The sequence below is a fragment of the Lepidochelys kempii genome, chromosome 3 (genome assembly GCF_965140265.1).
Source record: "Lepidochelys kempii isolate rLepKem1 chromosome 3, rLepKem1.hap2, whole genome shotgun sequence".
Lineage (NCBI taxonomy): Eukaryota > Metazoa > Chordata > Testudines > Cheloniidae > Lepidochelys > Lepidochelys kempii.
In genome coordinates, this window is record NC_133258.1 from 3,046,277 (window position 1) to 3,073,654 (window position 27,378).

The 27,378-nt window shown below is 51.2% G+C and overlaps 1 protein-coding gene across 1 annotated transcript in view; it reads left to right on the plus strand.

Annotated features, from left to right (window-relative positions):
* Positions 1–27,378, plus strand: part of LOC140908271 (exostosin-1-like) — a 173,474-nt gene that overhangs the window by 70,903 nt on the left and 75,193 nt on the right. The window lies entirely within an intron of this gene.

Sequence of the window (27,378 nt, forward strand, 5' to 3'; positions counted from 1 at the left end):
TGTTTTCCTGTATCCTTCCTTCTATAAACATGACCTTTCTTTTCTCCAATCCTTGTCCCGTACTTCTCCTTCCAGCACTTGGCCGTGATGGGGTCTGTCAGAAGAGCTGGTCCTGTCTTATAATGAAATGTCCCCATCTTGCATTTTGATAGTGAAAGAATGATTGTTTTTAGTCGGGGCTTCAGGAAGTGGATCCCAGAGAATCTAGTTTGTTACACTGTATTGAGCTCTTGTCCCTGGCACTCATTAGCTTCCACATCTCCCTCTCTTTTTCTTCTCTCTTCTCCTGATTGAATTTACAGGGTCAAAGTGAGATCCACCGGGCCTCATAGCATGTGCCACTGTTCTGGTGTAATTAGGTTTCAGCAAAAGGTGCCAGTCGGCAGTGTCTCACTGTGAGGCTGGAGTGAGAGATTGTGTTGACAAGACCCTCTGGGGCACTCGACGTGAGACAGAGGTGGAGGGCCATGGTGCCATCCTGGCCACGATGGCGCTGATAGGAAGGGACAGTGATTAATTTTCTGCCATCGCCTCTCTCCAGTGTTCTTTGCCGGGTGAGATTTGCCCATGGCTTCTTTTGGCACGACAGATGAAATTTACACCACTGTGGAAGAGATCCTAGTTTGGGGCCCAGCACAGAAGTTACTTTTCTAACGCAGAGAGAGCCTGGCTTGTTATTATTAACTTGTGACCTCTCGTGGGATCTTCAAATGCTGAACGGGGGCTGTGTGGTGAGAGGCAGGAATGCAGGATTCTGGGTACCATCAATAACAGCGTGTCTCCTACCCTCTCTTGCTTTGCTTTTGTGCTCTTCTGTTTTGGAGACCTGGCCCCCCAGTGCATTGGGTGCATGACCGGTCATGGATCATTCGATAACTGCCCTGTTCTGTTCATTCTCCCTGAAACACCTGGCACCAGCCACTGTCAGAAGACAGGACACTGGGCTAGACAGGCCATCGGCCTGACCCACGGTGGCCATTTGTGACAGGACGTCATCACTCCTTGTCTCTGGGAGACCACCTGGTCCAACGCCTTGTGCAGGTATTGACGGTGTTCCCCCACCACCCTTACAGACTGGTACAGTTCTGCATTCACAAGCAGCCAACCCTCAGCTCACTCAGCCAAGAAGCGGGGAGCCAGATGAGAGATCTCTCCTGCTCTGACTCTCTAGCTCCTGCCAGTCTCTCTCCTTCCTTCCTGAGCCTGTTCTACTTTCTGTGAGGAAAGCCGGACAACTAGGTAGGTTGGTTGGTAGGCTCACGAGAGCCCAGGTGCCTTGCCTGAGAACTGCCCTTCGACTGCGAGCTGGCCCACGGGCACTGAGCGAGTGTTAAGGGAGCCCAGGGTGCTAGGAGAAGATGCTAAGGGTACCAACTCGGCTGTCACACGGCTGCGGGCTTTGGGGTAGACCTGCTCATTAAGAACTGCTTTGAGACTGCCAGTTCATTTTGCATACTCTGTGCCACAGGACAGCCCTCCGATGGCTGTGGGTTTCGGTCTCGGAGCCAGCCAGATCGCCTCATATGCTGATATCTCAAACGCCCTGGCTTACCAGAGGTGCCGGGGTGCCTGCCCCGTTAACCACACGCGAGCGGGTTTCTCTTGACTACGCTGAGTTACTGGGTGACCGAGTTGCTGTGTCCTTCATCCTTTCACACCCCTTCCTCTCCCTCGGTGTGTCCCATCCAGAACTTTGACTGTAGGCTCATAGGGCTGGGGATTTTCTGCATCTTCTGTGATGCATCTAGCGCAGTTTGGGTGCTGTAAAATAACAGCAACAATGACCACAGAAAGCCAAGGATTCAAAGTGGAGTTTTCCGGGGCTTCCCCAGACAGCCAGTGAGGGGGTGCAGAAGACCGGGCGCGGAGGAAAAATACGGACCTTCCCAATGGCCACAAACAAGAATGGAATGGCTGTTACCTAGCAACCAGGGTTCCACTCTTCATGGCCTAACCCAAACTCAGTCCGCATGCCCAGGGAATTGGATCCATACACAGATCAGCTAGATGCCCTCTCGAATGGACAGATGGACTGTACCGTGGCCTCAAACCAGACTCCTCGGTTCATAGGAGGGAAGCCAGCTAGCTGCCGGCCTGCACAGGGAAGGAAGCGACAAGTGAAGAAGAGAGAGGCTGGAAGCCTTTGCGGCGTGCTATCGAACCCGCTCTGTGGAGCAAGAGTCCCCTGGAAATCAATTAGCATTATTATTATAATTCATACAGTCCTGTCCAAGCACTGCTGCAAAACTCCTCGCCATGGCTTACCGCTCTGACCACAGCACCCCCCTTTGCATCCCTGCATTGCCTCCCCCTTCTTCGCTGCATCAGGCACAAACAACTTGTCTTCACTTCCAAGGCCCTTCATGGCCTAGCCCTGCTCACTGCTTATGGCCCATCAAGCCATGGATTCCCATCTCTGATTTGCCTTGATGCCAGCCCAGTTGTCAGTTTTTCCAACAAGCACCTTTGTGCTTTCTCCCATGCTTAGCTGCACAGATGTTAAGGCGAGATGTGACCATTAGATCGTCCCCTCTGACCTCCCGTATAGCTCAGGTCATAACATTTCATCAGTTACCCCTGTATTGAGCCCAATGTCTTATGTTTGACTAAAGCATCTTCCAGAAAGCCCAGTTCTGCCCCTTATGCATTGAGGAACTTAGTGTAAAAATCCACAAGGCTGCAACACCCTCCTTTAAATCTCTCCTCATAACCCACCCGCAAAACACTCAACAGCTCGGCAGCGGGTGAGCCGTGGCTGCTGCGTATTCCACTCGTCCTAAATATCTGATTGCTGTTCGCATGTTCTCTCCCTGTCTGTTTGTTGTATCCACTTAGCCTTTGTCTACACTACAGACCACTTGGGCTACGTCTACACTACAGACCACTAAGCCCTGGTCTACACTAGGTGGGGCGATTGAGCTAAGTTACGCAACTTCAGCTACGTGAATAACGTAGCTGAAGTCGACGTACTTAGATCGACTCACCGCGGTGTCTTCACTGCGGTGAGTCGACTGCTGCCGCTCCCCCGTCGACTCCTCCTGCACCTCTCGCGGCGATGGAGTACAGGAGTCGGCGGGAGAGCACTCGGCGGTTAATTTATCGTGTCTAGACTAGACACGATAAATCGATTCCCGCTGGATTGATCGCTGCCTGCTGATCCGGCGGGTAGTGTAGACTTACCCTCAGGCTGTGTCTACACTGCAGACCTTCCCTTCTGTCAAAGAGCACAAACACCCCAGGATCAAGCTGCTGAACTCCGGCTCCCAGTGCTCATACAGTCGTAGCGTTGCCTGCGGGTGTGACGGGAAAGGAAGGGCTCCTAACGGCACCTTTCCTTGGATGGGAAAACCCAGCACTGCCATTTTTTGCTGCTGAAAATCATGCTAGAAACGTGGTGGGGCTTGCAACCTACTCTGCAGCGCTCTGCAGCGGGACTGGGATCCCATGGGTCCCGCAGGACCCACTGCCATTAGCAGCGGGAGCGGGATAAAATGTACTTTGTTAGGGGCAGGATTGGGTGGGCAGAAAAACCAAACTGTGAGAATTTTCAGGAAAACACTAAATGGCTTGTCAGTTTGTCCTAAATAGAATTTCAGCAGTGTAAAGCACGTTTCTTTTTTAAAAAAGAAAGGTTTTAATACTTAAATTTAAGTGAGGGATAGAAAGAGATTTGATGTCTATTATGACAGGAGTTCAAGTATTATTTTACATGGGTTAAGCAAAGTTTGTCTTATTCTTTTAGTGGTAAAACTTGTCTGAATTCCGTTTCTCTCTCTATATTATTTCTATATCTATATAAACTGACTTTTAGGTGGTTTGGTTTTAGTAGCATAGGGGAATGTGTCTCTCTTGTGGGATTTGCAGGCTCTATGGTTGATGTGGGAGGGAGCGGGTGGCAGTGGGTATTGTGGGGGGGACGGGAGCGGGATTAAAAACCAGTCCCACGCAGGGCTCTAAAATACGGTGGTCTTGCTTGGGGCTCTGCTGGCCTACAAAGCTCTCAGACCTCCATTTCCCCTCTTACCACCCGAGCCCTCAGTCACTTGTTCCTTTGGCGTTCTGGGGGATACCTGTGGCCCTAACTAGGCTGGGAGCAGCAGGCGTCCTGATTAAAACTGTGGAAAGGCAAACGGGAGACGGCTGAAATTAGTACTAAGGCAGAGCAGAAGGACATAACTGACCGTGCTCCGGGTAGAGCTTATCAAGGGCGACACAAGACACAAGCCTGTCTTTGATGAACAGTGCTTCCCAGTCATCAGTGTATCTGCTGCACCGGCTTCGACCTGGAAGAGGTGGGGCGCCTGCCCCCTCCCTGAGGGAAGCGCTAGGGTTGGAGGGTAGCTTGTGTAACAAAGAGCTTTCGGATGAACGGGCATTGCTGGAGCTCCGAGATGTTTGCTTGGAACAGGCCCCTGTTCTGCGGACTTGCGGTTCCAGTGATATTTATTGTGTATTCAAATTTTAAAAAAAAGAGATTATGTACGCACAGCTGTGCCTTCTGTTCTCCCCGTTATTCTTGGCCTAAAAGTATCAGGTGTTCCATACGCAGTTCTCAAAGCATGAAATATTGCTTAGCTAACTGCTGCAAACCCTGCTGCTTCGCTGGCAGAACAAGCCCTTCTGTGTAGTGAACGATTCAGCGCATTCGCCATGGCGTGCTAAACAAATGAGAAAGCAAGAGCTGCAAATGCACCCTGGGACAGAGGCCAACTTGATGATCTGCTATCTCGCATAGTGCAGGCAGCAGGACTCCTTGACTTTTTTCAAGTTAACAGCAAATTAAGACACTTTGGTCTGAATGTTTCCTGAGTGGAAAGATGGTGGAGATGGAAGTGGTTTGAGAGAGGAGCAAGGAATCTGTTGCATCTTCTTCTGAAACCAGCGTCTTCTTACTGACGCCAGTGTTCATCCTCTGCCGAGTACTAGCAGATGTTCGAGGCCTTGCAGGTCTGTTTCCCAGTGGAGAAGAAATCAGTGATGGAGAGTGTGGGTACTAAGTGTAACATGCTTCATTTACACACATGCTCTAGTCCTGGAACACAAGTGGTCACAAACCTCATGCAGATAATCCCCTTATCCAGAAATCTCAGCCCACGCGCCAGTGACTGGCTCCCAGGAAGCAACTCTGCACCAAGAACTGTCTCTAGAAGAGAACAAACCCTCTAGCTGCTTGCAACAGCTTCCTCCATGCAGAATGTTGCATCATCAACCCAACAGCGATGCTGGCATTTCTTCCAAGACAAAAAAAAAAAAAAGCTGGCAAAGAACTTGGAAGTCTGCATGTAACAGCACCCCCTAGTGATGCCTGCCGTAACAGCTCAAAGCCAGTGCCACAAGAGAGTCCCGGTGGTATTAATAGGGCTTTCAACAGCCTGGTTAACATCACGGGGAGCCCAAATCCAGGCACAAAGCCTCCACCGAACTAAATTTAAAACAGGTTAGGAAGGGGTATTGCTAAAAGTGTAACCAACAGAATTTGACTCTGTCACAGAGTCCCTGGGCGATGCTCTGGAACTGCTCCCCATGAAGCCAGTCAGGACTCTGGGGCAGTCGCCTTCCTGTGAGCAGCCTGTCTGCAGGACACACAGCTCACACGGCTTCCACCTTCCTGGGTCTGACCTCAGAGCATCCAGCATCCTCTGCCCCTCCGTGTGCTTCCCACAGCGAGTCCACTCAGGCGGGGCTCCTGGGGAAGCCAGAGGGCCCTGCCCCCCAACTTCGCAGTTAGACGTGACTCTCAGCCAGCCAGTAAAACAGAAGGTTTATTAGACGACAGGAACATGGTCTAAACCAGAGCTTGTAGGTGCAGAGAACCGGACCCCTCAGCTGGGTCCATTTTGGGCCCAGTGAGCCAGACAACCACGTCCGTCCTTCACTCCATGTCTCCAGCCAACCCCAAACTGAAACTCCCTCCAGCCCCTCCTCTGGGCTTTGTCCCTTTCCCGGGCCAGGAGGTCACCTGATTCCTTTGTTCTCCAACCCTTTAGCTCTCACTTTGCAGGGGGGAAGGGCCCAGGCCATCAGTTGCCAGGAAACCGGGTGTCAGCCATTCTCTGTGTCCAGACCCCTGCACACACCTGCCCTCTAGGGCTCTGCAATGATCATACACCCTCACCCCACCCCCTAGAGACTTAAGAACTGCCTAGGGGAAACTGAGGCACCCCCACACTATTCAGAGGAAACATTAAGAACAGTCCCACTTCGTCACATCCTCCACTTGCAGTTTGTCATTAAGAACGTGCAAGAGCCCAACTAACCATGCATAGCCAATTTATTATTCCAGGTAAAGTAGAACAATATGAAAAGGAGACACACATACCACTTCTTTCGGGAGGCGCATAGAGTCATAGACTAAGGCCAGGAGGGACCATCGTGATCATCTAGCCTGACCTCCTGCACATTGCAGGCTGCAGAACCTCACCCACCCACCCCTGTGATAGACCCTTAACTTCCAGGTGCTTTCTTATCTTGCAGCAGGTTCACCTTACACAGGAGGTGTGCTTCAAAGCTACACCTTCAGAATCACCTCTGTTTATAACAGGGTTGTTTAGAAGCTAAACCCCTCTGTACCTCAGCTAAGATTCAGCCCCGCCAGTTTTGACCTGTTTCTCTGGTACCATGATGGTACCACTCTGAGCTTTTGGTTTGAACACAGCAGTCCAGGTACTAATAGGTGGGAAGACACCTCCTAAGCTTGTACCAAGGGCAGAAACTCACTTGTCTTGGGCAGGTTTTACATTCGCGAATGCCAAAAGCTACATTCCACTTTGCAGAGCATTGTGGGATCTGTGTCTCTTGACGTAAGTGAGGGAAAGTGCCCACATAGCTGCTCGCCTGCCGGACATAACACACTGTGAATGCTGTGTGCCCTGTACCTAACACATATGGATTGGCCAACTCAGAGAGACGCTCACCAACTACCTGTGCACAGCACTGTTTCTTACGGTGGTTAGCAGTTTCTTTGGCAGTCTGCAAAGGTCCTGACCAAGCCTGCTCAGCTCACGAGAGTTGCTACGTCCACATACTCTGCGGTAGTGTGACCCACAATCACAGAGTTCTCGTTCCATATTGGCAAGGGAACCAGAACAATGCCAGAAAGGGATGGAAGGGGACGGCAGAGTGCATCTGACGTGGGGAGGGGAGACCGCTGGGGAGGAGTTAAGCAGCACTGCCGGAAGGTGGAGGAGGGTGACGCATGTGAACAGGGCCGTGGGGAGAGAGAGGAAAGCAGGTTGTAGATACACAGATCTGCCCTGTGGTCGCAGTAGGTGGTAAGGTGACATGATACATAATGGAGAGTTAAAGGAGCGAAGGAAATGAACGTGCTGATTGCAGTGTTAGCAGGGGGGATGGACGGCAAGAAAAGAAACAGGAAAATGTAGTCCAGAACTGGTGTATTATGGACAAGGATTGATCAAACCTTGGGCCTGGTCTACACTGGGGGGTGGAATTGTTCTAAGTTACGCAACTTCAGCTACGTGAATAACGTAGCTGAAGTCGACGTACTTAGATCCACTTACCACGGCATCTTCACTATGGTAAGTCGACTGCTGCCACTCCCCCGTCGACTCCCCCTGCGCCTCTCGCCCTGGTGGAGTTCCAGAGTCAACGGGAGAGCGCTCGGCGGTCGATCTAGACGCGATGAATTGATCCCCGCTGGATCGATCGCTGCCCGCCGATCCGGCGGGTAGTGTAAACATACCCTAAGAGTATAATGAAGAAATAGCTGTCCTTTTCGACAGTTCTCGCTGTTTTCTGCAATCCATATGCTGTGCTTAGAATATTGCTTTAGAAATGCTGACAGAGAGCAGATGAAACAGATGGACAGACAAGGTATTGACAGAAGCAGAAGCTTGTTGATTTTATCTACATCTTCATGTCCATTGTAGATTCAGAAGAACCAGAGCTTGGCAGGGTAAATAAAAATCAGTGTTGTGAGGTTTTCCTTTCCCCTCCCCTCTCCCCCCACCCAAAACCAGGTGGTCTTTTTTATTTAAATAATTTCTTGATTTTTAAATCAGATTTTTAAAATTTGTTATTTAAAAGTAACTTAGCAGAATGTCTCATTTTCAGGAGAATTGAGTGAGTAGGAACTAAAGCTCCAGTCACGTTCACTTAGGCACATTTGAAAATTTTCCCTGGGTGACCTGGAATAACCAGTTTAAGTCACTGACTACAGTTAATCCCTCCGTTTACTACATCATTTAGTTGCAGATGTGAACCATATGTTGATAAGAGCAGTTTATGTATCTCAGCTAAGATTTTGTCTAATAGAATAAATTGTTTTTGCTGTTTTTGTGTGTTTAAATTCTAGTTACCGTCCTAATGCAGCTTGACACGTGTCATGAGCAAAAACTTATCTAGTAAAGAAGCAATATATCTTTCCGTATTTTCTAGCATACTAAAAATGTACAATTAAGACAAATCTGAAAATATAAAGCTATCTACTTGATTTAATAAGTGTGTATAGTTATAGTGTACACTCCTAGGCAGCAAAGAGATGTACCACATGGAGTGTAAAGTCTTTATTTAGTTGTAAATTGATATGTTTTAATAGTTCTATCAATCAGGGAGAATGCACCTTTCTTTAGAAAATTACTGAAGTACAAAAGGAAAAGTTGATTAAAATCCATGATTTAAATGGAGGCTTTCCGCTTGGTGATTTAAATTACCTTGATTTAAGTCAAATTGATTGTTTAATAATTTGTTCCAGTATCTTTCCAGGTATTGAAGTCAGACTGCCTGGTCTGTAATTCTCCATGTTCTCTCTGTTCCTGTTTTTTAAAGACAGGTCCTGTGTTTGCCCTTCTCCAGTTCTCTGGGATCTCACCCGTCCTCCAGGAGTTCTCAAAGCTAATTGCTAACAATTCTGAGGTTGCTTCAGCTGGTTCCTTAAATACCCTGGAATGAATTTCATCAGGCTGTGCCAACTTGAATACATCTAACTTACCTCAATATTCTTTAAGCTGTTCTTTCCCTAGTTTGGTTTGCGTTCCTTCCCCCTTGCTAGTATTTATTGTGACGAGTACCTGGTCACCATTAACCTTTGGAGTTAAGACTGATGCAAAATAGGCATTAACCATGTCAGCTGTCTCAGAGTTCTATCCATTATTAACTCCCCTTTCGTGCTCTGTGCCCCAGCTTGTTCCCTTTGTCATGCTGTTCTTGTTCCTATTCATGGATATCCGCACATATCGGCCCGCGTTAGTTGTTTATTTCACCTGCTGTCTCATTCAATAGAAATTAGTCAAGTTTTTGTCTTTGTCACTTAATGTTGCAGCAGAATTTCTCCTACTCGCTATTGACCGTAGTAAATTAAGGAAACCCCAGGGCATCCTTAAGCCTTCTTCTAATCGTAGTTAATCACAGCAGAAGATGTACAGGAGATTGTGCTACATTTGACAGCCCGGGTGACTAGTAGGAGGAGCTGGCTGAGTCTCTGGTGTAAGGAACGTACTGTTGTTTCCATGTGCCAGTGAGTTGGCTCGTGGAACAGGTGGCTTTCCCGGGGGATGGAGAGCCTAAGGCAGCCCTGGGAAGACGAGGAATCGGGGGATTCTCGTATAAAAAGGCAGCAGGAAGCTGCAAGGGGGGGTGATTGAGAGAGCTGCTGAGACTGCCAGATCTTCCACGCTGTCACTGGGACATCACCATGGCAATTCCTTAATTGGAAAGCTCGTGAAAGGGGCAGGAGGAGCCACCCTGGGGAGGAAAGATGGGCTGGTGGACATGGCGTCAGTCTGAGCCTCAGAAGACCTGGGCTCAGTTCCTAGCTCTGCCAGGCACTTCCAACGTGATTTTGGGAAAGTCACTCAATGTCTCAGTTCCTCAGTTTTCCATCTGTACTAAAGGGATAGGATAACCGTCCTGCCCTACCTCCCAGGCAGCCGTGAGGATAAATTCACTCAAGTTTGTGAGGCTTCCGAGACAGTGCAGTGATGGGGCCATATAAATAGCTAGGGAGAAATCTTGTTTAGCAACAGCTCAAGCAGAGGTAGTGAAAGTGTAACGTTGCAAAGTATATGCTGTGTCTCCACTAAAGCATACCAGCCTACTACTGCTGCCAGCTAATGGAGTTAGTTCTTTAAGCTGTACTGGTAGAGGTCTTTGCTTTGGTGCTGAAAGTCTTAAATTACAAGATCACTTGCTAATTTTTACATGGGCCCCTGCTTCATTCAGGGGAACAACTTGAGATCAGGAGACAGTCTCCTTGCTTTCCGTTCCTGTGTCTGGCGCCACAGCATCCTCCTGCAAAAGGGCAGAGGAATTGAAGGGAAAGTCCTGCTCAGCCCCTGCAGCTCTAGGATGGAGCATGCTCAGTCACTCCACGGGGATGGCCGTGGGTAGTCCAGTCGCCATGTAGCAGCTGTGAGGGAATGGAGCATGCCCAGTGCAAATGGCATCTTTGGAGATTTTAGCTGCCCAACAAGTCTCTTCTGAGCATGTGCAAACTGAGATTCTTTTAGAGTTATAAGCAACGGAAAACAGGGTCTCGTAATGGAAACTGTTGGGCAACAGCAACTAGAGGTGTCACTTCTTGCACCCGCTTATAATTAGTGTGTGTGACACTGCTAGAAATTGTGCCGGACACTGCCCAGATACAGAGAAAAAGACAAGGGGCCAGATTCTGGTCCCATTTCCCCAGCAGTAAATCTAGAATAATTCCATGGTAGGGGTTGCACCTGGAAGGGGTGCGACCTGGTACTGTAACATTTCTGCCTTAATGCCTGATGTGCAGGGCAATTGCCCATGTACTCCAGGGGCCTGTGAGAGCCCAACTGCTCCCGGATGGGGACCCGTCCCCATGCACACAGGACCGTCCCCACTCCGGCAAGGCTAGAATGCTGACGGTTACCAGAATCCCGGACTTCGCTCGGCTCTGTGGCGGGGCAGTCGGGACAGTGCAGTTCTGCTCTGTGGAGCAAGGGCGATCTATGGCAGTGGTCCTCGACCTTTTTTCATTTATGGACCCTCTAAAACCATAGAATCATAGAATATCAGGGTTGGAAGGGACCTCAGGAGGTCATCTAGTCCAACCCCCTGCTCAAAGCAGGACCAATCCCCAATTAAATCATCCCAGCCAGAGCTATGTCAAGCCTGACCTTAAAAACTTCTAAGGAAGGAGATTCTACCACCTCCCTAGGTAACGCATTACAGTGCTTCACCACCCTCCTAGTGAAAAAGTTTTTCCTAATATCCAACCTAAACCTCCCCCACTGCAACTTGAGACCATTACTCCTTGTCCTGTCCTCTTCTACCACTGAGAATAGTCTAGAACCATCCTCATTGGAACCTTTCAACATTTCAAACATTTCAAATGGAGGTGCAGACCCCTTTGGAAATCTGTTGTCTGTATAGAGATTTGAATTCTGTTCAGTCCGTTTTCAGTCCAAGACTTTCACAGACCCCTTAAATCGAATCTGTGTACCCCCAGGGGTCCGCGGACCACGGGCTGAGAGCCGCTGCTCGATGGGACACTCGCTGGCAGTCTGTGCTGAGCTGCCCAGCCACCTCTTGCTGGCGCTCTGGTTCATTTCCAGCTGTGTCTCTGAAGTAGAGCCTGAAGCCCAGTCCAAGTAGCAAGAAACGAGGAAGAGAAGCCACCATGGGGACATTCTCCAGGGCCAGAACCGCTAGGGGCTGGAGCTGTCCGCCCCGGCCAGGAGATACGTCTGTAGGGGAGTCCAGAGGGAGGTAGCTGGGCCACATGGGCAGAAGAGCCTGGAAAGAGACAACCTGGGAGAAGGGAAACAAGCATCAAGGAAGCTGCGGAGCGGGCAGAGAGGGCCAGACAGGAGGAGAGCATGGGTCTGGGGAGAAGCCATCAACCCTTGACCTTAGAAAAGCCACTTTGCCTGTCATGTGCCTCAGTCACCCCGGTGAGATAGGCGCGAAGAGGTGCCCCTCAGTTGGGACCAAGCAGAGCCCACCTGGGGTTATGGTCTGATGGCAGCTGGACAGTTGCAATCGCAATTGAAGCCCTGGTAGGTAGCGTCTGCCCTCCCCCCCAGCCCCAGTGCACACACACTGGAATCCCACTCCCCAGGGGGAGTATTATCAGAGGGGTTTGTTTTTTAACAACTGCTGGCCCCCAGTCTGACTCCATGAGCCAGTGGTCCCCAAACTGTGGGGCCCGCACCCCTAGGGGGGCCCAGAGGAACATTCGAGGGGGGTGCGTCAGGCCTGGGCAGGCAGCGCCACCCAGCCCTGCTCTGCTCCCAGCTCTGCTCTGGCTCCAGCCCCAACTTCGGCTTCTGGCCCCGACCGTGGCCCAGCCCGGCCTCGGCCCCCGACTGCAGCCCGGTTCTCGGCTCCAGCCCCAGGTACACCCTGGCCCTGGCCTTGGCCTCCAGCTCCTGGCCCCACTCCCGGGGGGTTGGGGCGGTGGTGGTGGCAGACAGATTATGTTACAAGTAAGGAGTGGGTGTAACATAAATGTGGGGACCACTGGGTTAGGACCAAACTAAAAGCTGGTCTTCAGCCTAAAACTAAGCAAATTCGCTTGTTTTTTTTGTTTTTTTTAATTTGGTCTCTTTTAGTAGATTAATTAACAAACAAAAATGGAAAGCAAACAGACTGATAAGAACGGCCACACTGGGTCTGACCAATGGTCTGTCCAGCCCAGTATCTTCCAACCGTGATCGGTGTCAGATGCTCCAGAGGGAATGAACAGAACAGGGCAATTACCGCGTGATCCACCCCCTGTTGTCCAGCCCCAGCCTCTGGCCGTCAGAGACTTAGGGACACCCAGAGTGTGGGGTTGATCTTGTTTTTACATTTTACGAACAGCCTGGATTATGTCGTTTCTTTCTTTCAAAACGACGACGACAAACTCTGGGGCTTGAAAGTGCAAACGAGAGCCTCGCTGTTAATATGGGTAACAGCAAACATCCACCAAAAGCAGTGTGGTTCCCATCGGCGGCGAGATGAATGCATCTTGCTTGTTTACAAGCCTTTCTTTTCTCCACTGCGGGCACCAGAGCGAGACGCTTCCTGCGACGGGAACTGGAGCCTCCTTCCAAATGTCCTTCCAAGACAGCTTGGCTTTCGTGCCACATGTAGGAAAATACTGGCGATGTCTCTGGCAGTCTCTCTTCCCAGCAGCTTGCATGAAATTCTTCCAGGGTCCGGTTAGGCACCTGCGACTATTCGTTAAATATGTAAAATGATTCCATGGAAGTTCCCTCTTTGACGATCCCCGTGCGACTCCCGAGGCCTCTCTTGCCGGATTTCCGCTCTTGGGCTGTGCTCCTGAAGCTCAGGGCCTGGCCAGTTCTGTGCTCCCCAGGGGTGGGGGCTGAGCTCCCCAGGGGGACGTGACCGGCCGCTCAGCTGTCGGTCGGGGGCCAGTGCAGATCTTGGGGGCTGAGAGCAGACCCTGCTGCCCTAAGGCATGGAGCTCTGGTCTCACAGCCCTGGGCAGGAAAAGGGGGTCGGTGTGGGTGTGTCTGCCCTGCACTGGGAACCCGGGTCTGTGGGAGCCGGGTTCATGGCCTCGGCGTGTCCAAGCCCACAGCTGAGCATCCACACAGCATCCTAAACCTGGGCCTCACAGCCATGCTAATGCGTCCGTGCTGCACTATGCCGACCTGACTCCGGTCCGCGGCTTCACCCTGCGTCTACACTGCAAAGTGACAGAGCTTGGACCCGATCCCCAGTGGGACGTGGGCTCTGACACCCCACCCCACCCCCAGCAGGGTCTTGGGTCCTGAGTGCAGCTGACCCAAGTCAGAGTGTGTGTGGAGTCAGGGCCCAGGCTTAGCGTCCAGGGTAGCCAGACCCCAGGTTTGCTTATAGGGACCCTCTAAAGTAACTAGCTGGGGAAACTGCCAGCTCCGAGATGGTCGCTTTCAAGTTGTCCTGCATCCCCATTGCCTCAGCTCTCACACGAAATGTATCTCTCCCTCCCTCGTCAATCGCACATCGTCCAAGTCTGACATCTCATTACGGGAAACACCTGGCTATTACCCAGGGGCCCAATTCTCAGCGCGCATGCTGGGCTGATAAGGTCAATCAATCCATTAAGTCCCATTCTCGCTAATTGGCTCGGTCTGGCCTGTTCTCCTCACCGGTCCCCTATAATTTACACTCCTTGTTACTCCCATTAGTGCTCAGGGAAGGGAGATCAGGGAGGGAGGGGCGAGCAGTGAGTAGAAGCCACATGGTCCCAGCAGGCTCGCTGGTACAGTGATTGGTGTTGGCCTGGACACCTGCTTGAGGAGCAGTGGGGTTGAGGTAAGCTGGCTCGGGGACTGGTTGGATTCACGCTCTGTTGGCTCAGGGCCGATATCCTGCCCGTATTCGCTAGATCGCCTCAAATCTCCTGGAGGACGCTGCCCGTGGCGTGTCCCTCTCCCTCCCTGCAGGACTCGCATCCTCGGAGTCAGCTGAGCTTTAGAGCAGAAAGATTCGGTAAGGGGCACGGGGGAAAAAGGGGCAGGGCCACGGTAGCCAAACTGTCCCACCCTCCGTTTCCTTCCCCCGGACTCTGCATCCCGGAGGGTCTCTGCTTTCCCTGCCCTGCCCTCCCCTGTTCCATGGTCTCGGTCTTTGTAGCCCTTGTGAATTGGGTGAGGCTCTCTTTGGCGCCTGCAGGGGTCATGGCTGAGCCAGGCTATGCACACCCCCTCCCTGCACTGAGAGGAGCCCCTCCCTGCCAGCGAGAGTCACACACAGGTCTCCTGCCACATGGCCGTGAGCTGGGCCTGCCGCTTGCCGTGGTGTTCCCCGGGCCGGGGGTGATTGTTGGAGTCATGGAGTACTCGAGTGGCTGACGGGCAAACAGATTGACTGACTCACCTCAGCTTCCCACCCTACCTCGGCCGTGTTCCAACCCAGTCTTGTTTCACGCACTTGCTTCCCTGTCGCTGCTGCCTTCCACAGATCCCATCGTCTCGGCAGAGCTGCGGCTTACCTGGACGCTGCAGGCAGGGCTGCACTCTCAAGTGGTTCCATTTGGATATAGGATTTGCTCTCCTGCCTAAGCTGTTGGGAAGTGTTGCTTTACACTGTGAATCAGCTGCCACTTTTCACCTCAGAGGGGGCTGCATTGTAGTGGTGGGTGATAAGATTAATCTTATTTTTGATGTATAAAATGCATCCTACTGTCCATGTCTCAGGGGGGCTTGTGCATAATGCAGAAAGCACCCGGGCTTCCTTTTGGGTGAGATCGAACTGGGAGTTAATGGACCAAAGTCAACCCACAATTGTTTGTTACAGTTCTCTCCCCGTGCCGCATTGGCCCAGCTAGGGAGTCTGGCTCTTTACCTCAAGCTGCAGCAGGTTACATGTTTAGCTCTGTAGGTCGCAGGTTCAGTCCCCCAACCTGGCGGCTGTCAGATGGGGTTCTTGCCGTGTTTCTTCTTTCCGTGAACTGTCTCTTGCTAAAGCAGTTGTCCCCACAGTGTGCTGGGCCATCCACAGACAATATAGCCCAAAGCACGCCACTCGCAGAACGAGACCGGATGTATTTCTAGTGTCCCGGACTGCCTGAGATCTGCTTCTCTGCTGTAAATCCACATGCCCCAGCTCTGCTCTCCCACCAGTGTAAATCAGGAGTGACTCCGTTGGGTTCACACCGGCATTGCTGAGGTTAGAATCTGGCCCCTAATTTCCCACCACCTTGTTGAAAATAAATCTGTCTCCGTGGTGCTGGGATTAGTGTCTTCAGCAGTTTGTTCTGGGGCCGCTGCCTCGTCCTGGAGGTTTGGTGATGGAAAGGGGAGGGGGGCGTTGCTGCGGATCCACCAGTCAAGGGGATGCGACTCCAAGGCAGGCAGGTAGACGAGCCGCCCCAAGGAGTGGAGGTTTTCGAGAGCCCCCGGTTCGGTCTGAGGTGCCGCATTGCGGCTCCCTTCAGAATCCTGGCGAATGAAATGGAAGAAAGTGATTTTATTGCTTCATAAAGTGCCCTGCACCGAGGCGGGAGGTTTCCTGGTTTACGGAGGCGATAAAGCAAACCCGGGCGAGCTGCTATAGTGCGTCCCTGAGCAGTGAAGTGGGAGGCCTGCGCCAGCTCCAGGGCGTCTCGGGAACGAAATCCAAGCGGTGGCACCGTGCTGGGTTCTCTGGTGGAGAGCGGCATTGTGGGGGCGGGCGGGCAGCGTCAGCACAAGCTGGTGGGGCTGAGAAGCAGCCCAGAGATTCATGCTCCTTTGTGTGAAATGAGGCTTTCGGCTCACCAGCTGGCCTTCAGCTCGGGTGCCCAGACTGGGCAGAGGATGAAGTCATGGTGATGTCGTGGTGGGAGTCTGCTATAGGCCACCGGACCAGGGGGATGCGGTGGACGAGGCTTTCTCCCGGCAACTCACAGAAGTTACTAGATCGCAGTTAAATCCTATTGAGGAAAATAGAAAGGAGCATAAACTCTGGCAACTGAAGTGTAAAAATATAATTAGGTAGGCCAAAAAAGAATTCAAAGTTGATAAATGCTAAGTAATGCACACTGGAAAACATAATCCCAATTATATATACAAAATGATGGGGTATAAATTAGCTGTTTCCACTCAAGAAAGAGATCTTGGCATCATTGTGGACAGTTCTCTGAAAACATCCACTCAGTGTGCAGCGGCAGTCAAAAAAGTGAACAGAATGTTGGGAATCATTAAGAAAGGGACAGATAATAAGACAGAAAATATCATGTTGCCTCTATATAAATCCATGGTACGTTCACATCTTGAATACTGCGTGCAGATGTGGTCGCCCCATCTCAAAAAAAAGAGATATTAGAGTTGGAAAAGGTACAGAGAAAGGCAACAAAAATAGAACAGTTTCCATATGAGCAGAGATTAAGAAGACTGGGACTTTTCAGCTTGGAAAAGAGACAACTAAGAGGAGATATGAGAGAGGTCTATAAAATCATGACTGGTGTGGAGAAAGTGAATAAGGAAGTGTTATTTACTCTTTCACATAACACGAGAACCAGGGGTCACCCAATGAAATTAATATGCAGCAGGTTTAAAACAAACATAAGGAAGTACATCCTCACATAACACAAAGTCAACCTGTGGAACTCCTTGCTGTAGGATGTTGTGAAGGCCAAAAATATATCTGCATTCAAAAAAGAACTAGGTCAGTTTATGGAGGATAGGTCTGTAACTGGCTATTAGCCAAGATGGTCAGGGATGCTACCCCATGCTCTGGGTATCCCTAATTCTCTGACTGCCAGAAGCTGGGAGTGGATGACAGGGATCACTCAATTGCCTTGTTCTGTTCATTCCCTCTGAAGCATCTGGCGTTAGCCACTGTCAGAAGACAGGATACTGGGCTAGATGAACTGTTGGTCTGATCCAACATGGCCATTCTTAAATTAATTCTGATTAGTTTTCCTGAGAGCTTATCTACACGGTGGATACTGCACTTCACAGGGGGTGTGATTGCTTAAGTGCATTTCCGGCCCCAAACATTTGAAATGCCATGGGTCAGGCCCGCCAAATGATGAGATTAGCTAAAGAGTTGTGTGATTTTAGAAGCAATTCACCTTCTGACTTTTGTGCCTTGCGGGGAATCATGTTTTCAAGCTTTTCTCAGCAACCGCCAGAGCTAGAACGGTCCTTGTTTTTAAATGAAAGCAGATCTATGCATGTATCCACATGACTCCAGGAGCTGGGGATTTATAAATCGCTAGACCTTAGCACCAACCCCAGAACGAGGAGCCGTGAAAGGCAGAGCTGTACCCTGCAGCTTGCAGCTCCTGAAATTCAACAGAGAGGCTTCATGTCAGTTTGCTCCAGCCAGGTTTGTTTTTGAGGCTGGCCGATCTCTGCATCTTCTAGTTGCCTAGCGGCACCGCGCGAATGAATATGTACAACTCTCTGAAGGTGATTTTGTGTGAGGTCTGGGGAAGATCATCTCTGGGAGTTCAGCGGGATTGCATCCATAACAGAATCCTTCTGCAGTCTCAGGAACCTGAGAATAATGAAAGTTGCAGGCCGCTGCACTGCCAGCTTGGAAGTTCAGCCCAGTGTGCAGGGCTAGGGGGAAGTTTGAAGAGGAGCAGCCCTGGGGAAAATGGCTTGCTTTCTGCAGGTATTCCTCTGGCTAACCCAGCCTGAGGCAGACATGCTGCAGATGCCCACAGCCATATAACCGGCTGCGCACGGCTGATTTCACATGACACATGGAGACCATCTAAGCAGAAATAGACCATGGGTCACATTCATAGAACCATAGGGCTAGAAGGGACTGCAAGGGGCATCTAGTCTGACCCCCTGCCAAGATGCAGGATTTGACAAAGCCCTGGCTGGGATGATTTAATTGGGGATTGGTCCTGCTTTGAGCAGGGGGTTGGACTAGATGACCTCCTGAGGTCCCTTCCAACCCTGAGATTCTATGATTCTATGATTCTATGTTGTGTCTAAACCATCCCAGAGAGACGGCTCTCCAGCCTCCTTTTGAAACCACATTTTGGGGGGTTTAAACCTCTTGTTCTCCCCCGGGGGAGGGGTGAACCCTGATTGTCCCTGCAAGATGAGTAGTTCAGGATGATTGGAAGGGAACGGAATGGGGCAAAATCCTACTTGATGCCGTTGTCCCTCCCGGCTCCCAAGAGCTTTGATTATTTCAAGATAAATTACGAGTGTGTTTCTTCTTTCCCAGCAAGTGTGTGTCTCCCCATCTCACCTCCCCCAAGGTTCCCTGGGTCCTCCTAGCCTCGAGGCACTGGGCGGGAGAGTCGGCAGGTGCCATGGTTCTGTTTTCCTTGGTGCTGCGCCAACAAGCCAACCTGAATGCGTGGCTGGGTGGAGCTGCTGGCTCTGAGGCTAGGGCTGTTTCCCCTTTTCTCTGGCTCTGAGGTGCAGCAGAGATACCTTCTGGGAGCTGCGTTAGCATCGCTAGTGAATAAACCTGTCCTGACGGAGCAGCCTGTGATAAAGCTTTCTCCAGTACCTGGATCCTAGCGGTGCTAAAAGCCCCTGACAAAGGGCGCTTCGCGCTGTTCCTTCAGCGTGATAAAACGCCGCTGCCTGCCAAAGCGCTTGGGGCAGCTGGCGCCCCGCTCCGAAGATGCTTTTCCCCAGCTGATGTGCAGCCTCGCACAGCCATGCTGTGGCTGTGACAACTTTTGTGACGGCTGAAATCCGCTACATGCAGCACCCAGGTTCTGTGCATATTCATCCGCGCCGGGAACTCCGGCAGGTAGCTGAGCGGGCGTTACTTAAAACATTCATCAAACGCTTCAACTCTGTGGTCCTCGGAGCATCAGCTGCTTCTGCTGCGGCTGGAAAACCAGGGGCTCTGTAGCCTTCCCCTATTCTCCGGGGTGGGGCCGGCGTGTCTGCCTGTGGGTCTGTGCGGCGCCCAGCACAAGGGTCTCCTCCAGACTCCACCGTAAAGCAAAATCACCACCCCGTTCCAAAGGACGACATCAGAAGACCATTAAGGTTGCAAAGTCCAACACCCTGAAAATAGGAAAGGCCAGTGAAGGTTGCCTAGGCAGGCCATTCCGGTAGGCTTTCTGTTCGACCCTATCACACACACGGGCGAGCCCCACCACGTCCAGTGAAATGGGGACGAAGGGACGAGTGTGAGAACTGTCCTAGGTCTCTGTAAGATGTAAGCCCCCCAGAAGGGGAGGTCTGTGGTGAGTGATCCACAGGGGTATACGCAGGAGAAATGGGATGAAATGAAGGAAGGAGCAATATAGGCTGGGTATGATAAACCCTTTGTGACGCTGGCAGACCGGGTGCCAGCTCAGGCCAGAATCCCCATGTGGCCACTGAACACTGCCGATCCCTCGCTGGGACCAGTCTACCCTCGCCCCCCATGCGTTAGTGTCGTTAAAATAGATATAGAATTATAAGGATGTGTTTAGTGTTCAGACTTGGTGGAATGCTTGTGGCTGGCGGCTGGCATTCGTCTCACCCGTAACATCGGCATCCCATAGCGTAAGGTGATATCTGCGCGGCGGTATTGTGAGCCTCTGTGATTGTGCAGAACACCAGACAGGAGAGAGCCATTAACTGGTGGGAAGATGCTACGTCCTGCCCATCAAGGAAGGCCCATTAACCCTGACGGGCTGTTGTGGAACACGTCTTTATGCTGCTTGGATGCTGAGGGGCAAGGATTGCTAGGCACAAACAAAAGATTCCCAGTGCTTGGCCTGGGTGAGCCCTGAAGGACACACCGAGCTTGCTTAGTACAGAAGCTTCTAGTACTTTCTGAAACTTAAGATTGGAGCTCATTGATGTCTATCGGTGTTTACCTGCTTTAACCTTCTAAATAACCCTCTTGTCTCCGTTTCCTGGATAATACATTTTTAGACAGTTTATTATAGGATGAGCTACAAGTGTAGATTTTGGTGTGAGATCTAAGGTCCAGTCAACCTGGGGTCAGTGACTGGTCCTTTGGGACTGGGAGTAACCTGAATATAGCTGTGATCCTTGCCGTAAGGGACCCTCTATCACGAAGGCAGGCTCACCTGGGTGGCGAGACAGGTCTGCGTACCCAAGGGGACTGCCTGGGACTCCCTGTGAGGGCTGTTACAGTGTCTGGGGACTTTACACTTGACCACTGGTTGGTGAGATCTAAGTATAGAACTCACAGCCAATGTGGGGTTTGCGCCCCGGTTCCTAACAGTCGTCCCTGAGGTTGGTATTCGGGCTACTGAGCCGCTGCAGGACAGCTTGACACCCTTCCCTTCTTCAGTGCCTTGGTCAATGGAATGGGTCTAGCACAGGTGGTGGTGGGGGCCTCATTGCTTGGGAGGGGCTGGAAAAAGCCCTGGGGACTGTGTTCTCGGGAAAGACCCTGCACTGCACTGCGTGCGCTCGCATAGAGCCCAAGGCCGGAAGGGAGAGAGACCAGCCTGGTTTCACAGCCCTTCGAGGAGCTGCCTGGCCCTGGGGGCAGGGCAGCAGGAGCAGGACACTCCTGCCTCCCAGCTGTTCGTCTTCTGGGTTCAGCAGCTGCCCGGGCTGAGCCCGGGTGTACGTTCTCTCTCACCACTGGCTGGCTGGGCAGGTTCTCCCGGGAGGGGCAGCCCCCCTGCCTGGCTCCCCGTGGAGGGGATTGCCCCCACTCCGTGCCTGACTTAGTGTGGGGAGGTGACCATCACACAGGGCTTGGCTTCAAGCTAGGCTTGCAGACCTCACCTCAGTCAGATCAGCGACTCTCCCTTCAAAATGAGCTGCTCGGCTTTTCCCCACCCCTTCCTTTAGCCAAAGGGGTCCCCGAACTTTGGGGTCATTCAGCGGCATCCTCTCACTCTGGGTCTGAGCTGGTCTGACTGTGCCTCTGTGCAGGGATCAGCTTTCCTCCTATCTCTGCAGCTCTGAGACCGTTATCAGTGCGCAGTAAATAAGTCTTCCCCCACGGCCATCATTTCCTCCTTGGGGTTGAAGTTCTCCAAAATCTCCTGTTCTTCTTTGTTAGGGGGCTTATTCCTTCACCCGCTTACTTCCCTGGTCCTTCTCGCATGAACAGAGAGTAACAATACCCAAAGTCCAAAGGTGCAAACAATTTGATGTTGTCACGGAGTCCCCAGGCGATGCTCTGGAACTGCTCCCCATGAAGGCAGTCAGGACTCTGGGGAAGTCTCCTTTCTGTGAGCAGCCTGTCTGCAGGACACACAGCTCACACAGCTTCCACCTTCCTGGGTCTGACCTCGGAGCATTCAGCCTCCTCTGCCCCTCCGGGTGCTTCCCACAGCGAGTCCGCTCATGCGGGGCTCCTGGGGAAGCCAGAGGGTCCTGCCCCCCAACTCCACAGTCAGACGTGACTCTCAGCCAGCCAGTAAAACAGAGGTTTATTAGACGACAGAAACATGGTCTAAACCAGAGCTTGCAGGTGCAGAGAACAGGACCCCTCAGCTGGGTCCATTTTGGGGGGCAGTGAACCAGACAACCACATCTGCCCTTCACTCCATGTCCCGGCCAGCCCCAAACTGAAACTCCCTCCAGCCCCTCCTCCTCTGGGCTTTGTCCCTTTCCTGGGCCAGGAGGTCACCTGATTCCTTTGTTCTCCAACCCTTTAGCTCTCACCTTGCAGGGGGGGAAGGGCCCAGGCCATCAGTTGCCAGGAAACAGGGTGTCGGCCATTCTCTGTGTCCAGACCCCTGCACATACCTGCCCTCTAGGGCTCTGCAACGATCATACACCCTTATCCCACCCCCTAGATACTTAAGAACTGCCTAGGGGAAACTGAGGCACCCCCACACTATTCAGAGGAAACATTAAGAACAGTCCCACTTCATCACAGATGTTTATTGGGGTGAACTTCCAGCAAGCATGATTCCAGTTTCCTTCCTTAGTGTCCCCCTTCCCAGCTCTGACACCACAGAGTCTTACCTGTGGCCCTGTTCCCATTCCCCCCACCTAGCAAAACTTGATTCCAATTTCCCCACCCCCATTCCCTGTTCCCATTCCCCCCACACACACTTCCTGATTGACGGCAGCCTATACAGTAAAACTTGAGTTCTGCTTAGCTATACCTTAACCAATCATTTTCCTGAAATTTAACTAACCAATCCTAACATATTGTAACATGATTATTTAGCCAATTATATCCCACCACCTTCATTAGTTTGCACCCAGCAAAATTAATTATACAGCAGACAGGAACAATCACAGAACCAGACAGGTTTCAGAGTGGAGGCCGTGTTAGTCTGTATTCGCAAAAAGAAAAGGAGTACTTGTGGCACCTTAGAGACTAACCAATTTATTTGAGCATGAGCTTTCATGAGCTACAGCATCTGAATGCATCCGATGAAGTGAGCTGTAGCTCACGAAAGTTTAGAACCAGACAGAGATTATACAACAAAACAATAGGGAAATGGGGACTACAGGGATAGAACAAACACAGAAGTGAGGATTTCACATCCCAGCTATTGATAAGTGAGTTCTTGCCAGACAGGATGCTATCAAACTAAGTTTCCTTTTACATCTTCTAGGCACTTCCCTTTCTCTGGAGGCGATAGGCACTAACAGGACAGGATTGTATCCTAACAGCCCAATAGCACCTTATTTCAATGTGACTAGTCTGGAATGGGAGGATGTGACCAGTCGCTTCCCAGCTTATGGCTGCCTCTGCTGCTTAGCCAAAGGCCTTAGCCTAAGCACAGGGCCTCAGACTGTCACAGTAAGAGACGGCCCTTACGCCGTCAGACAGTGATTTTGATTCTCTCTTTTATACCTCTATAACTAGCCAAGTGAGAAGAATACACCTACATTCTTAGAGTCTAGGCCTTTACAGACAGGCCTGAATATCTATATCCTAACACTCTTAATTAGGAGTTTCGATTTCATCTCCCAGAGCCCTCCCTGCTTCCTGCCACCCGCAAATGTAAATTCCACCTAAGAGAGGTGTGTGTATGAGAGAGAGAGAGAGAGAGAGAGAGATCTGATTCCATCTCTGCTAGGAACAGTAAATACATCCTTAAATCAGGGGAAAGGAGATAGCAATGGGTTTTTAATCCCACTGTATAATCTGATCGCCAGCATTACCCAAGAGGCATTTTAAGCCTCATTACATTGCACCTATTTTTAAATTAAATTCTAAAGTAAATGAACCACAAATGTAAACCTCCCCAAGGAGGATCCGAAAGTGAAACCAAAAGGTAGGTTTTGAAACTCTTGATCTTCTACCGGTAGGTTTCCATAAATAGATGTTCCTCATGAGAGTTTGGGCCCTCGCTGGACCAGCTCACTATCCAAGAGGCTGGGATGATCTGCTTTGTATAAAGAACAGGAGGACTTGTGGCACCTTAGAGACTAACCAATTTATTTGAGCATCAGCTTTCGTGAGCTACAGCCCACTTCATCGGATGCATTCAGTGGAAGATACAGTGGGGAGATTTGTATACACAGAGAACATGAAACAATGGGTGTTACCATACCCACTGTAAGGAGAGTGATCAAGTAAGGTGAGCTATTACCAGCAGGAGAGTGGGGGTGGGGGAGGGCGGGGGGAAGAAAAGCTTTTTGTAGTGATGATCAAGGTGGGCCATTTCCAGCAGTTAACAAGAACCTCTGAGGAACAATGGGGGGTGCAGGGGGGAACAAACATGGGGAAATAGTTTTACTTTGTGTAATGAGCCATCCACTCCCAGTCTCTATTCAAGCCTAAATTAATTGTATGCAGTTTGCAAATTAATTCCAATTCAGCAGTCTCTCGCTGGAGTCTGTTTTTGAAGTTATAATGTTATAATTCTTGACGTCTGATTTGTGTCCATTTATTCTTTTACGTAGAGACTGTCCAGTTTGACCAATGTATATGGCAGAGGGGCATTGCTGGCACATGATGGCATATATCACATTGGTAGAGATATATATATATATAACATTTGTATGTTAGGGTGAAATTGAAACCCTGTGCAGAGCCAGTGCAAGGCCTATGCTCTCCTGTCCTACTTAAGCCCAGGGCTGATGCAAAAACCTTGTGCCTGGCCCTTTGCCCTGGGGTCAGATTCACCCATGGAGCTTAGGGAAGTCCTTGCAAGTGTCATGATCTTAGCACCAGCCCATTTCCTGCTGTCGGATCCCAACCCCCAATCACTGTCTGTCTGGTGCTGCTTCCAGTGGACGGCCTATTCCCCACCCTCCAGCTACTCAGCTGAGGATGTGACTGTGAGGAAGGGCACTTGCCTTACCTTTCTCCGCAGGCCTGGACACTTGTGCTTGGGATGTGGGGGCCAGTCCTGCTATCAGTGACACCAGTGTCAATCCGGAATAACTGCACTGAAACGACGAGTGTTATGCTGGTGTAAATGTGAGCAGAATCTGGCCCAGTGGGGGTTCTCCATAGACAAGGCAGTAGTAACCCCGGGACAGTCCAAGGCAGCATTCCCAGGGCTTTTGTGGGGCTAGTGGACATGGTTGGTTCACTGTGAAACCCTCAGCACTGCAAAGTGACAGCTAACGGGTGATTCTCCATTCCGGGGCGCGGGATCATTTCATGCGTTCCAGGGAGCGACAGCTGCTCAGAGTCGGTTGCAGTGTGATTCACTGGTGGCATCTCTCCACGTCTGTTGTCCCGGTGGAAGCAGTAATAGCAATCCCAGGTGTCAGGGCATGAGAGCGCTTGAGGGGGTGAAATATGTTACAGCAGAGACAGCCAGCTGCTAAACGGAAGCTATTCCGCCGCTAATCCCCTTGGTCCATCAATTCATAATCCACCAGTAGCTCTCTCTGCTGTGCGGTAGCAACCCAAAGCATTCCTATTACCGCTGTCGGGGGGGGTTGGGTTCTTACACTTTTGGAGCTGTAAAGGGCTGAGTGTTGCCGTGCAGTGTTGTGGAGGGGCTGGGTGCTGTACAGCTGGCTAGTGGCTTCCAGAACCTTTTGCCCTCCGATTTCTCTTTGGCGACCTGTGCAGAGCTGGTTGGAAATTGACATTCTCGTCAGTTTCCTGGCTGCTACTCTCTGAATTTCACAGACTTCTTTTGCAAATGCCAAGTTTTTCTGTTTCCGAAATGGAATTTCCGGGGGGCTTCAGTTCATGAGAAATTTTAGCAAATTGCAAAATTTTGAAATTGCTTGTGCCCCCCCCCCGAATTTCGGCCAGTTATAGAAATGGGCTGGTGTCAAACGGCAGTTCCTGTCGGAGGGGAATCTGCGTCACAATTGGCACTGATTATCGCCGAGAGACCAAGTGTGGACCCAGCTCCGCTCTCACCCCCAGAAGTTGGTCAGGGCAGAGAAGCTCTGGGAGTGGCTGCTTTTGCCACATCTGCCCCTGCTTTATTTGAAAGAGGATCCTGGATTCTTTCCTTGTCCAGGGAGGGTGCGGGGCACTGGTTGTCAGAGCCAGATGGGAGCGCAGGCTCGTTCTCGCCCTGCAAGCCCTTGGATCTCAAAGCAGCATAGGCATCACTGTGTTTGGCAGGGGTTTCTCTTGCCCGAGTTCATTAGGGTGGTTTATGGGCAAAGCAGAGACTGACTCAGCACTTGGCCCGTTCTTTGTCATCAGCAGGGGAGCGTGACTGCCGTATGCTTAGCCAGATCCCAGATTCACTTTGTTCTAATGTCAGAGCGAAGCGGCTGAACAAATGATCCAGGAAGCTGCTGATTTGCTTTTCCATTAGCCCAGGCACTTTGTGCAGAACAAATGTATGTTCGCTTTCAGAAAGTTCTCCGGGCTAGACAGCAACAAACAGCTCTCTGCCAGGGCCATTTTTCCAGGCCTCAGTGGCTTTTGCTTGTGTTCACTGCTGAGGAGCACGATCTGCTGTGTAATGAGGCCCCATGGGAAATGGCTTGCGTCAGCGTGCCCTCACCCCGACCTCAGACGGAAGGAGCGTGAAGGGAGTTCGGTCTCGTTGCTCAGTCAGTCCTTGGTCCCTCTGTTGGGGCTGCCAATGCAGCAACAGTTCAGGACAGTGGCCTTATCTTGGGGACATGGGTCCATTAGACTCGGGGCTGAGGTACCCAACTCTTCTCATATAAGCCACCAACCCCAGACGTCCAAAAGCGACTGCCTCTGGGGCTTCCGTGTATTTTCCATCGCACCGGTATCTCTGCGGCTGGGTAATCCGGGATTCCTAGGTAGCTGACAAAGAAAATTCAAATGGATTTTCTCTGCATTTCCACCCCCTGAGAGTTCATTTCTTACAGCCCACATGGCTTGGCTTTGCTGTTTGTTGGAAGACGAGTATTTATTTAGCTGAGCTGCTCTCCCAGTGCGGCACCATCCTGGGCAAATAGTTAGAGAAGGTCCCTTCCCCAGGGAGCTGGCAATCAAAACTTGAGACAGAGGCAGGGAAGACAAATGAGATGGTGCCGCTGGCGGGCAGTGATCACGATGGTGGGCAGCGTGACACACCACAGATCATAGGGGGCTCAGAGGGTTCGTAACGCACAAGGGGTCTTTCAGGACAAGTTTCCCCAGGCCGTGGTGATGAGCACACTGCTTGTGGGTTTCGCTGCAGATGTGAGGAGGGATGTGAATGAGGGAAGAGGAAGGGCTGGTGTTCTGTGGCATTTTCTGGTCTCTCCTTTTATTTCCCCATTTACCAAAGAGATTTTTCCATTGTGGAACTGGAAATGCACGAAGGGTCCGTGCGCAGCTGGACAGACCGGCCCAGAAGCGGAGGGGGAACGACGGAAAGGAAGAGAGAGAGAACACGGGTGGTCCTCGTGTCCTGCACAGCTGAAGCAGCGGAAGGCCGGCCCCCTTGCCCCAGAGGCCTTGGGCATAGCTCTGCCCATGCCCGTCCGTGACGCTGTCCCCACGACAGCTACCCAAGTGCTGCGAAGGGCCCTCGGGGATCTGGCGGGGGCCAGTCCAACCCCCCGTGGGCTGGTCACACACTGTGTGCATTGTCCATTCCTGACCCAGGGGCAGGTTGCTCTATTGGGCAATGCCACCTCTGCCATCACTCTTCATTTCCCAGGGTCAGGTGTGGTTCTTCCTCCCCACTTTTCAGTGAGGTGGCTTCTATCC